We start from the raw sequence: 8,828 nt of genomic DNA on the forward strand, positions 1-8,828 counted from the left end.
TGGTGAGAAACAAATGGGAGGTATAAACCAACAACACTAATGCAGGGGTGGATGTAGGCTGACTGATGGCCCAGCCAGTGGCATTTGTGGAGGCAGCACCCACTGCACTGAACATGAGGGGAGTTGGATACCGGCCAAACAGCCATCACATCAGCCAGGGTCATCACACCAGCCAGAGTCATCAAACAGGCCAGAATCATCACACCTGCTAAAATCATAACACTAGCCAGGGTCATCACACCAGCCAGAGTCCACACCTGCCAGGCTCATCACACCAGCCAGAGTCATCACACCTGCCAGAGTCCATACCTGCCAGGGTCATCACACCACCCAGGGTCATCACATCTGCCAGAGTCATCACAATAGCTGGGATAATTACATCAGCCAGAGTCATCACACCCTCCAGGGTCATCACACCATCCAGGGTCAGAGTCATCATGCCTGCCAGAATCATCACACCAGCTGGGGTCATCCTACCCTCTAGAGTCATCACATGTGCTAAAGTCATCACACCTGCCAGTGTGCCAGAGTCATCACACCATCTGGGGTCATTATACCAGCCAGAGTCATCTCACCAGCTGGGGTCATTACACCAGCCAGTCATCACACCAGCTGGGGTCATCACACCCTCTAGGGTCATCACACCTGCCAGAGTTATCACACAAGCCAGAGTAATCACACCAGCCAGAGGGCAGCAGGAGGGGCTCAGGGAAGGGAAGATGATTCATCAGGTACAGGTCAAAAGTAATGAAAATAAAAATAATTAAATAAGGAAGAACTGGAGGGATGTGAAAATGGCATATTATTTTTATTGTAAGTGACATCAGCGAAGGCAGGTATTTCAGGGTAGCCAACTTGGCTCAGGATTGAGAGTTTTCCTGGACTTTCAGTGCTAAAACTATCCTTCTAGACTAACCAGAACAGGCAGCACCCTAGGTGTTAAACAGAAAACCTAGAAGGAAAATGTGTACCTTTGAATTTTTCAATTTGCTCTTGGGTTTGTGAAATGTTAACCTCTTACAGCTTCCTAATGTTTTTTAGGTCTAGGTTTAATTCTCCTGACAACAGTACTACCTACATAGCAGAATGCAGGAAGAGTTCACTCTGGATACAAAGTAAACAACATGGAAAGAACAGAATTAAGTACAGACTAAGGATGGCTTGTCTGGATTGGGGAAAATCTGCATTTTATATTTTTGAGATAAACAAATGTATTATTTTCTGATACTTCAAAGATGCCAACCTTGACAACTCAGATTTGATTTTTTTTTAAATACAGTGTCTCGCAACACTGCCCAGGCTGGAGTGCAGTGGCTATTCACAGGCACGATGTCACTACTGATCAACACAGATGTTTTCACCTGCTTCATTTCCAGCCTGGGCTGGCTCACCTCCTTCTTAGGCAACCTGGTGGTCCCCCACTCCCAAGAAGTCACCGTATTGATGGTAAACGTAGTGTGAACACCCAATCAGCATAGCTCCCAGAACTCCTGGACTCACGCCATCCACCTGCCTTAGCCTCCCGAGCAGCTGAGACTACACCTGGCAGATTTCTGAAGTGAACTGCTTCAGTGAATAGATTAAAATGATATGTTATTGGCAATTCTATTGTTTTTAAGTAAATGTATCCTTCTTAAATACTTGGGGGAGATTGAAAACAGTTTGGCTGAATCTTTAGTCACAGAGGATAACTTCTCTTTACAGTGTTTCTGCTCATCAGCAGAGGATGGAAGTCATGCAAGAGAGGACGGAAGAAAAGGCCTTGTGCAAAAGACTGTGATTGATGTCAAAGCGATGCCCCCAGGAACGAACCCATTATACCTGGGCATCCAGGACCTTCTGCTTGTTCACTATGGGACAGCCTGAAAGTGGCTTCAAGACACTGAGGCTGCCAAGGCTACCCTGTGCTCTAAAAGTAGATTACAGTGGATGCTGGAGACACACAATGGCAATAACCCCAAAGATATGTGGCATGGTGATGCCTTGGAGAAGAATATGGTCTTGCTCAGGTGTGAAACATTTTTTCTAATGAAATAATTCAACCAATGAACAGTGTTATAAGTCTGGACTAGCTACATGTCATTAGAGACCCACCAAGGTCATCAGTCTTGATAGCCCCTTTCGGGGGTTGGTTTTTTCAAAGGAAGCCCCAGCTTTAGACTGAGTTCCCCCAATGCATCTAGAAGGCATCTCCACCTTGCCAAGCCCTACCCAGCACCAGACTCAGATCCACACTCAGGCTGTGGAGAGGCATCTCTGTGTTTATTTGCAATATTAGAAACTGAGTCATGTTCTGCGTGAAGAGCTTTATTGTGGGCATCAAGAAACAGATCTTCCCTGTTTAAAACCTAAAAGTAGACAGACAATAAACAAGATCTGACTCTATTAAAATTTTTAAAAAGCAAAATGGATAGGGCCATCTTGAATAATCTGTGCTCACGTTGATGCATAATGAGGTACTGTGAAATCGTGGCTAAACCCCCTTCCAATTGCCTTCTGGTCAGCGCCCAAACTGCAACTGGGGGCTAAAAGAAAACAGTGTCTGAAAAACCGGTCCTGTGAAATGAAACCTCCAAGGTGACCACATGCCAAGGGTGCCAAGGGTTTGTTGTCCAGCAACAAGGGTTGTGGACCAGCAACCATGAGCCACGCATTGCTGGAGAGCTTGTTAGACATGCAGACCTTCAGGCCCCCAACCAGATGCATTAAACTAGACCTTGTCTGCTGCTGGTTTGCAAGCACGTTTGGGTTGAAGAAGCACTGGACGGGAAAGTAGATTGATCGCAGGACTATGGGCCATGATTCGCTCTGCAGCATATTTGCTTAATTCAAATCTTAAGGGCAGGAAATAATTTTATTTGATCCAGGGATGTCAAAGGTGAAGCAAAAAAGCACGGTCTGTTCTTATTGGTGCCGCTGAAACCCAAGCTAGGTAATCACTGCTTAATTTTAAAAGCAACAATAAATGCAACATTTGACAATGCCTTTTTCTTGGCAAAGCACTTTCAATGTGCATTATCTGTATTGACTGGTGACCACACCACTATTAGAAAATGACACACAATTACTATTTTAATCTTTATCAGTTACTGGATTTTCTGTCTCCAGTTGACATTGTTTCTCGGTTCCCCAAACTGTGTCCTTATCCTAAATGTCTTCCCAGTCCTCTGTTGTTCATTCAGCCTGGTGTTCCCTAGATAAGGGTGTGCCCTGACACTCAGGAGAAGGATAAACTACAAATTCTTTGGACCATATTTATTTATATTTCTTGTCATTTAGACAGTGAAAATTCAAACATCTATTTGCCTTTGTGACGTTTAACTTTGAGAAGAAATGATTTCAACAGAGAAAAAATATATATTGTCCATAGTCCTGATGATTTCTTTCTCTCATGAAGAAGAGTTACCTTCAGCAGTTCATCAAAACTCTGTCTTCTGACTGTGAGTATCATATTATTGTCCTTGCCTTTTCTATAAATGGCAAAATTCAGTGGGCAATTTTCCGGAATGAAAATAAGCAAAATTTCTGTAGGATTTATATCTTTCTCTTGTATCTATTTATATACCCATGTATATAGTTTAGTGTTTCCTTTAAAAGAAAAAAAAAAAAAGGCTGAGGAGCACAGACAAGCCTACCGTAAATATCTATTTCAGCTGAAGTGTAAGGCTGGGATATTCTGTCTTTTTCTCCACTACATGGAGGCTACATTAGTCTTTCGGAAAAAATAAAGAGGGGGAGCTCCACATATTCGAGACAAATTTTGCTGTACTCTGAATGATATGTGTGCTTTTTATGTTTATGAAACCACCATCCAGCAAAAAATAGCAGCCTAATATTTTGACATGAAGGTCATTTGAAAGTTTTACTGCCTGCAAGCATGATTCATTTTGTTGACAAAAAGCTCTCTAGGGCTCACTAAGACGCCCCAGCCGGCTCAACTTTCTCAGAGCCTGGCATTTCTGCTCCCTCCCTTTTCACCTCCTCCCACCAGACTAATTATCAGCTCATTAAGGCTGTCCTAATGAGTTATGTTACAGCATTAGGAAAGGGTTTGGGCCAAATGTGGATGTCAGTGCAGGGGGATGGGAAAGGGAGAGGGAGCAGGGGGTCACAGACGCTGGTTTGACCTCACTGGGCTCCCTGCACACGCCACAAACCATCAAGATGTCAGCTGCCTTGAAGCTCACGTAGCTCCAACCATGCTCTTGGGAGGAGCTGGCTTCCTCACGTTCCTCAGCGTCACAGACACAGACATTCTCGTGATAGTGAGGGTTGCACACGCATGTCTGGTCAGGTATCCGACCGTGAGTGGACAGGGCAGAAAGGGACTCCGGCATTCTGCGGAGGACCCAGGCTGGGCAAAGCTGGAAGGATGTGGATTTTCTGTAGAGGCAGCCATACATCAACAGAGAGTGGGGGAAAGTATCCATGCAGTCCGTCTCTGTCTCTTTAAAAAAACCCACACGTATAATTGTGTTCCTACTACTTGCTTATTTTATTCTTTTTGATGTTCCAGCCAACAAAATAAGAATATCCCTGTTTTTCTCCAACCTTAAGGACATAGAAATCATTGCTGCCCTGAGAACAAAGATGGCCTTTTACGCTTCGCTTGTCCCTGGCATAGCATTAACCATAACAAAATGATACAGACAGCAGCTCCAAACTAAATCAGATCCCACAACCGAGCTGAAAACCGGCATTGCTGAAGAGCAAAGTGCAGAGATACATTCAAAATGGCAAATGGATTTTAAAGGGCTTGGTTTTTATTTTCCTCCTGCATTCAGGATTGTGTCAGTGATATCGACCATAAGGGTATTATTTTCTTATTTCAATAATAGCCCACATCGCAAGCCTTCCATTTACCAAGTCTCAAGAACAGGAACACCAACCTTAGAAAATCACATGACAAGCATCTGACTCTGACAGTTGTTTTGTTCTCTCTCTCTCTTTTTTTTTTTTTTTTTTTTTTGGCTCATAATTATACTGATGTTGTTTTTCTTTATATAGCCTCCCAAAGCAGCATCCAACTGAGCTACTGAACAACCACACACAGGGGCCACTTCAGCCTCTAATGAGAGACAATCACCCTGGAGTTGGAAGTACAGAGCTAATTAATTAGCATATTTGGCAAAGAATCCTCTGTAGCTAAACAGATAATAGAGATGATGAATATCACTCCGTCTATGGACTTCTACAGCTATTAGAGGTAGGGGTGGTTAAATGATGCTTTTCTGAGACAACACCATGGCGAAAACTCACAATAGGGAAACATTGGTTAATTTCACCAGAAATGTCCCTCTGAATGGATTCATTGCCTCTAAGCTAATGTAAATCTATACAGAGCTCTGAGTTGACATTTCTATGCAGATCCCTAAATCTTTTAAGGTAACTTTAACCATGTCACTAAAGAAGAAGCCATGGACACCTCGGAATGGAAGAGCCTTCGAAGATTAAGGGCTGTCAACTACAAGACATGGCATTCAAAAGCCCTTAGCCTCCTCCATTTGCCTGACAGATGCCATGCAGAGATTTTCTATGGTGCACATTTCTTCTTCAATCTGTTTCTCTTTTTTAACAGCCAACACAATTTAAGAACTTACAGACTGATGATACTTTAAATGTGGGGAAGGGCCGGGTGCAGCGGCTCACGCCTGTAATCCCAGCACTTTGGGAGGCTAAGGCAAGCAGATCTCCTGAGGTCAGCAGGTTGAGACCAGCCTGGTCACATGGTGAAATCCCATCTCTACCAAAAATACAAAAATTAGCCAGGTGTGCTGGCACACACCTGTAATTCCAGCCACTCAGGAGGCTGAGGCAGGAGAATTGCTTGAACCCGGGAGGCAGAGGTTGCTGTGAGCAGAGATCGCGCCGCTGCACTCCAGCCTGGGCACAGAGCGAGACTCCATCTCAAAAAAAGAAAAAAGAAAAAAGAATTGTGGGGAGGGAAGTATGTAAATATTGGCCAAGAGAGGCCAGGGAACATAAAAATAGACCTGTGTGCACATTAAACTCTTTAGCCATACATTTGCTCATCCATATGGTGTTGGAAGAACTTTTGTTCCTCAAAATATCCAAATGATAAGAAGACATCCAGTCACATGCTTAAACAAGTTTTAGTATTGTCCTCCCTAAGAAGATGGACTTGATAAAATGCCTTAGCCACACTAAAACACTGCTGCAGGCAAAGTGATCATTCATTTCATTCCCACAACTGCCTAGACATACGAGCATCCTTATCGCTTTACAGATGGGGAAACTGAGGCCTAGGAAGGCTAAGTCACTGCCTGAGATTACAATGGTCAGTGGCAGTGGCAAGTTTTAAATGATGACCCCCGGTGCTACAGCCCCCACCATTTAATGTTTGTATTTATTTTATTGGGGTGATAACAGTTATGAGACGCATTCTCAATGTTGTACAGCAGAGCTCTTGAGCTTATTCATCCTGCTGGACTGAAACTTTACACTTGCTGATTACTCACTCCCAGTTCCCCCTTCTTGAATGCCCTGGAAACCCTCATTCCACTCTGATTCTATGAATTTGACTATTTTTGATCCCTTGTATAAGTGGGATCATGCAGGACTTGTCTTTCTGTGACTTGCTTATTTCGCTTCATGTAATATCCTCAAGGTTCATCCAAGCTACCCCATGTTGCAGAATTTCCTTCTTTTTTGAGGCTGAATAATATTCCACTGTGTATGTGGATAGCACCATTTATTTATTTATTCATTGTTGATGGACACTTTGGTTGTTTCTATGTCTTGTCCATTGTGAATAGTGTTGCAGTGAATGTGGGAGTGCTAGTATCTCTTCAAGATCCTGATTTCAATTCTTTTGTATAAATGCCCGTAAGTGGGATTGCTGTATCATATGCTAATTCTATTTTTCATTTTTTTGCAGAACCTCCACACTGTTTTCCATAATGGCTGACATTTCCACCAACAGTGCGGCAATGGACCCAGTTTCTCCCCATCCTCGCCCACACTTGTCTTTTACTTGTTTGATGTACTGGCAGGTGTAAGCTAACGCCTCCTCTCCTGGGGCTGCACTGCTTCCCATCAGTCCAGGTATTCTCTGGAAGCCTGGCCCAGCCCTGTGACCGCTTATCCGCCAGACTCCGCTTTTATTACCAGGACGAGGACGAAGTGTTGTGCTTCTGTGCCGTTCTAGGCAGCGGAGTAGGCCATGGCTGCAGGTGCAGTCCTAGAGAAAGGCTGGACTTTGTCAAGAAAAATCCAAGCCAGGGCTGGCCTGGAGAGTCGGGCCCTGGTGCTGCGAGCCCCTGAGTGCCTGGAGCCGCCCCGCCCCGCCCCGCTGGGCAGGAGAGCTGCGTCAGGAGCGCACCTGGCTCCATGCAGCCACGGGGTATTTCCTGTCCCGCGAGTCCCTCCTGGCCACTGCTGGCACTGGCTTTGGTGGCAGGGGAGAGGGTGTGAGTTTTGCTGGGAATTGGTTTTTCTGTCTGGAGCCTCCGAGCCGAGAAGGATCCGTTGCGCTTTCCTGGCCTGGAGAAGGGCCCAGGCGGGCTCCAGAGCCACTCAGCAGGACCCCCTCTGCCAGGCCATGGGTGGCCTCCCGGGAGCTGGGTTCAGATGCCCATGAAGCCACTGGCGCCACCCACACAAGCCCGCACAGGGCCGGAGGCCATGCCTCGCACTCTCCTTGGCGCACCGCCCCCACTTTTCTCCGTTCATTTCCAGTGCCCCAGCAGGGAGGCGGCCACCTGCATAGCTCCTGTGGAGGGGAGGGGTCCTGGAGTGAGGCTGGCGGTGGTGGGGCGGGGAGTGGGGGTGGGCAGGAGACGACTACAGGCCCAGGTGCCCTGCTGAGAAGGCCGGACCAAAGCCCAGGGGTGTCGGATGCATGCTTGCTGGATGCTAAGGCTCAGAGAGATGCTCCAGGCGAATAAACCAGTCCTCTCTCCCCACCCAGTAGAAAAGCTCTGCTGTGTAAGGAGCTACCTTTCAAGTCCTTGCGAAAAGGTCTGAGAGGATATGAGGAGGGAATGAGTGGGCATGAATACCAGCTGCAGGACCAGCCCTAATAAACAACCCAAGGCCGACCCTCAACCCCTCTTCCACGGGTGGCCTGGAAAGGGTCCATCAGTATCACCCCGTCATTGGCCAAACACCTTTGTGCTTAAATAAATGCAAACACCCATGAAGGGAATACGTGTCAGGGCATTGCAAGTTCTGCAGCAGTAACTTAGGTGTTCTTTTCTTAATTTTAAATTTTGTTTTGTCCTTTTGAGTATTTTGCTTATGACAGAGTCAACGTGGAGTCATCCCCAAATCACATTGTGGAAACGGATGCCCGCGTATTGAATAAGCATTCAGAGCCTGTTCTTTGATGCTTTGTATTGACTCCCCAACATGACATATTTTCTAGTGACATGAGAGCCTCCAAGGGGGAAAATGATAATCTGCATTATTATTTTGCTCTTAATAGCTACTGGTAAATAATAGAACATTAGCTCTATTCTGGTCCACTGTGCTTAAAATAGTTGCTTTGGAGCCAAAACAGAAGTTAGACGTCAGAAAAACAACTTCAGAAGATTCGTATTTTAAGAGTAGTTCACTCTAAAATAAAAAATGACAGAGCAGAGCACCAAGGAAATCAGAATATAAAGAGTTCCATCTTTTTTTTTTTTTTTGACAGGGTCTTGCTCTGTCACCCCGGCTAGAGTACAGTGGTGCAACCATGATGGTGCACTGCAGCCTTGTACTCCTGGACTCAAGGAGATCCTCCTGCCTCGGCCTCCCGAGTAGCTGGCACTACAGGTATGCACCATCACATCCAGCATTTTTTTTTTTTTTTTTTTTTTTTTTTT

The 8,828-nt window shown here is 45.4% G+C and overlaps 1 long non-coding RNA gene across 1 annotated transcript; it reads left to right on the forward strand.

The window, feature by feature from the left end:
• The first annotated feature begins 3,289 nt into the window (after positions 1 to 3,289).
• LOC108527982 (uncharacterized) lies at positions 3,290 to 7,569 on the forward strand. Its single transcript, XR_001885000.1, has 3 exons — positions 3,290 to 3,440; positions 5,008 to 5,206; positions 6,899 to 7,569. It is a non-coding gene; the product is annotated as an uncharacterized LOC108527982 (long non-coding RNA).
• Positions 7,570 to 8,828: the final 1,259 nt, after the last annotated feature.

This window comes from Rhinopithecus bieti, unplaced genomic scaffold, assembly GCF_001698545.2.
Source record: "Rhinopithecus bieti isolate Rb0 unplaced genomic scaffold, ASM169854v2 scaffold_3948, whole genome shotgun sequence".
NCBI classification, from domain to species: domain Eukaryota; kingdom Metazoa; phylum Chordata; class Mammalia; order Primates; family Cercopithecidae; genus Rhinopithecus; species Rhinopithecus bieti.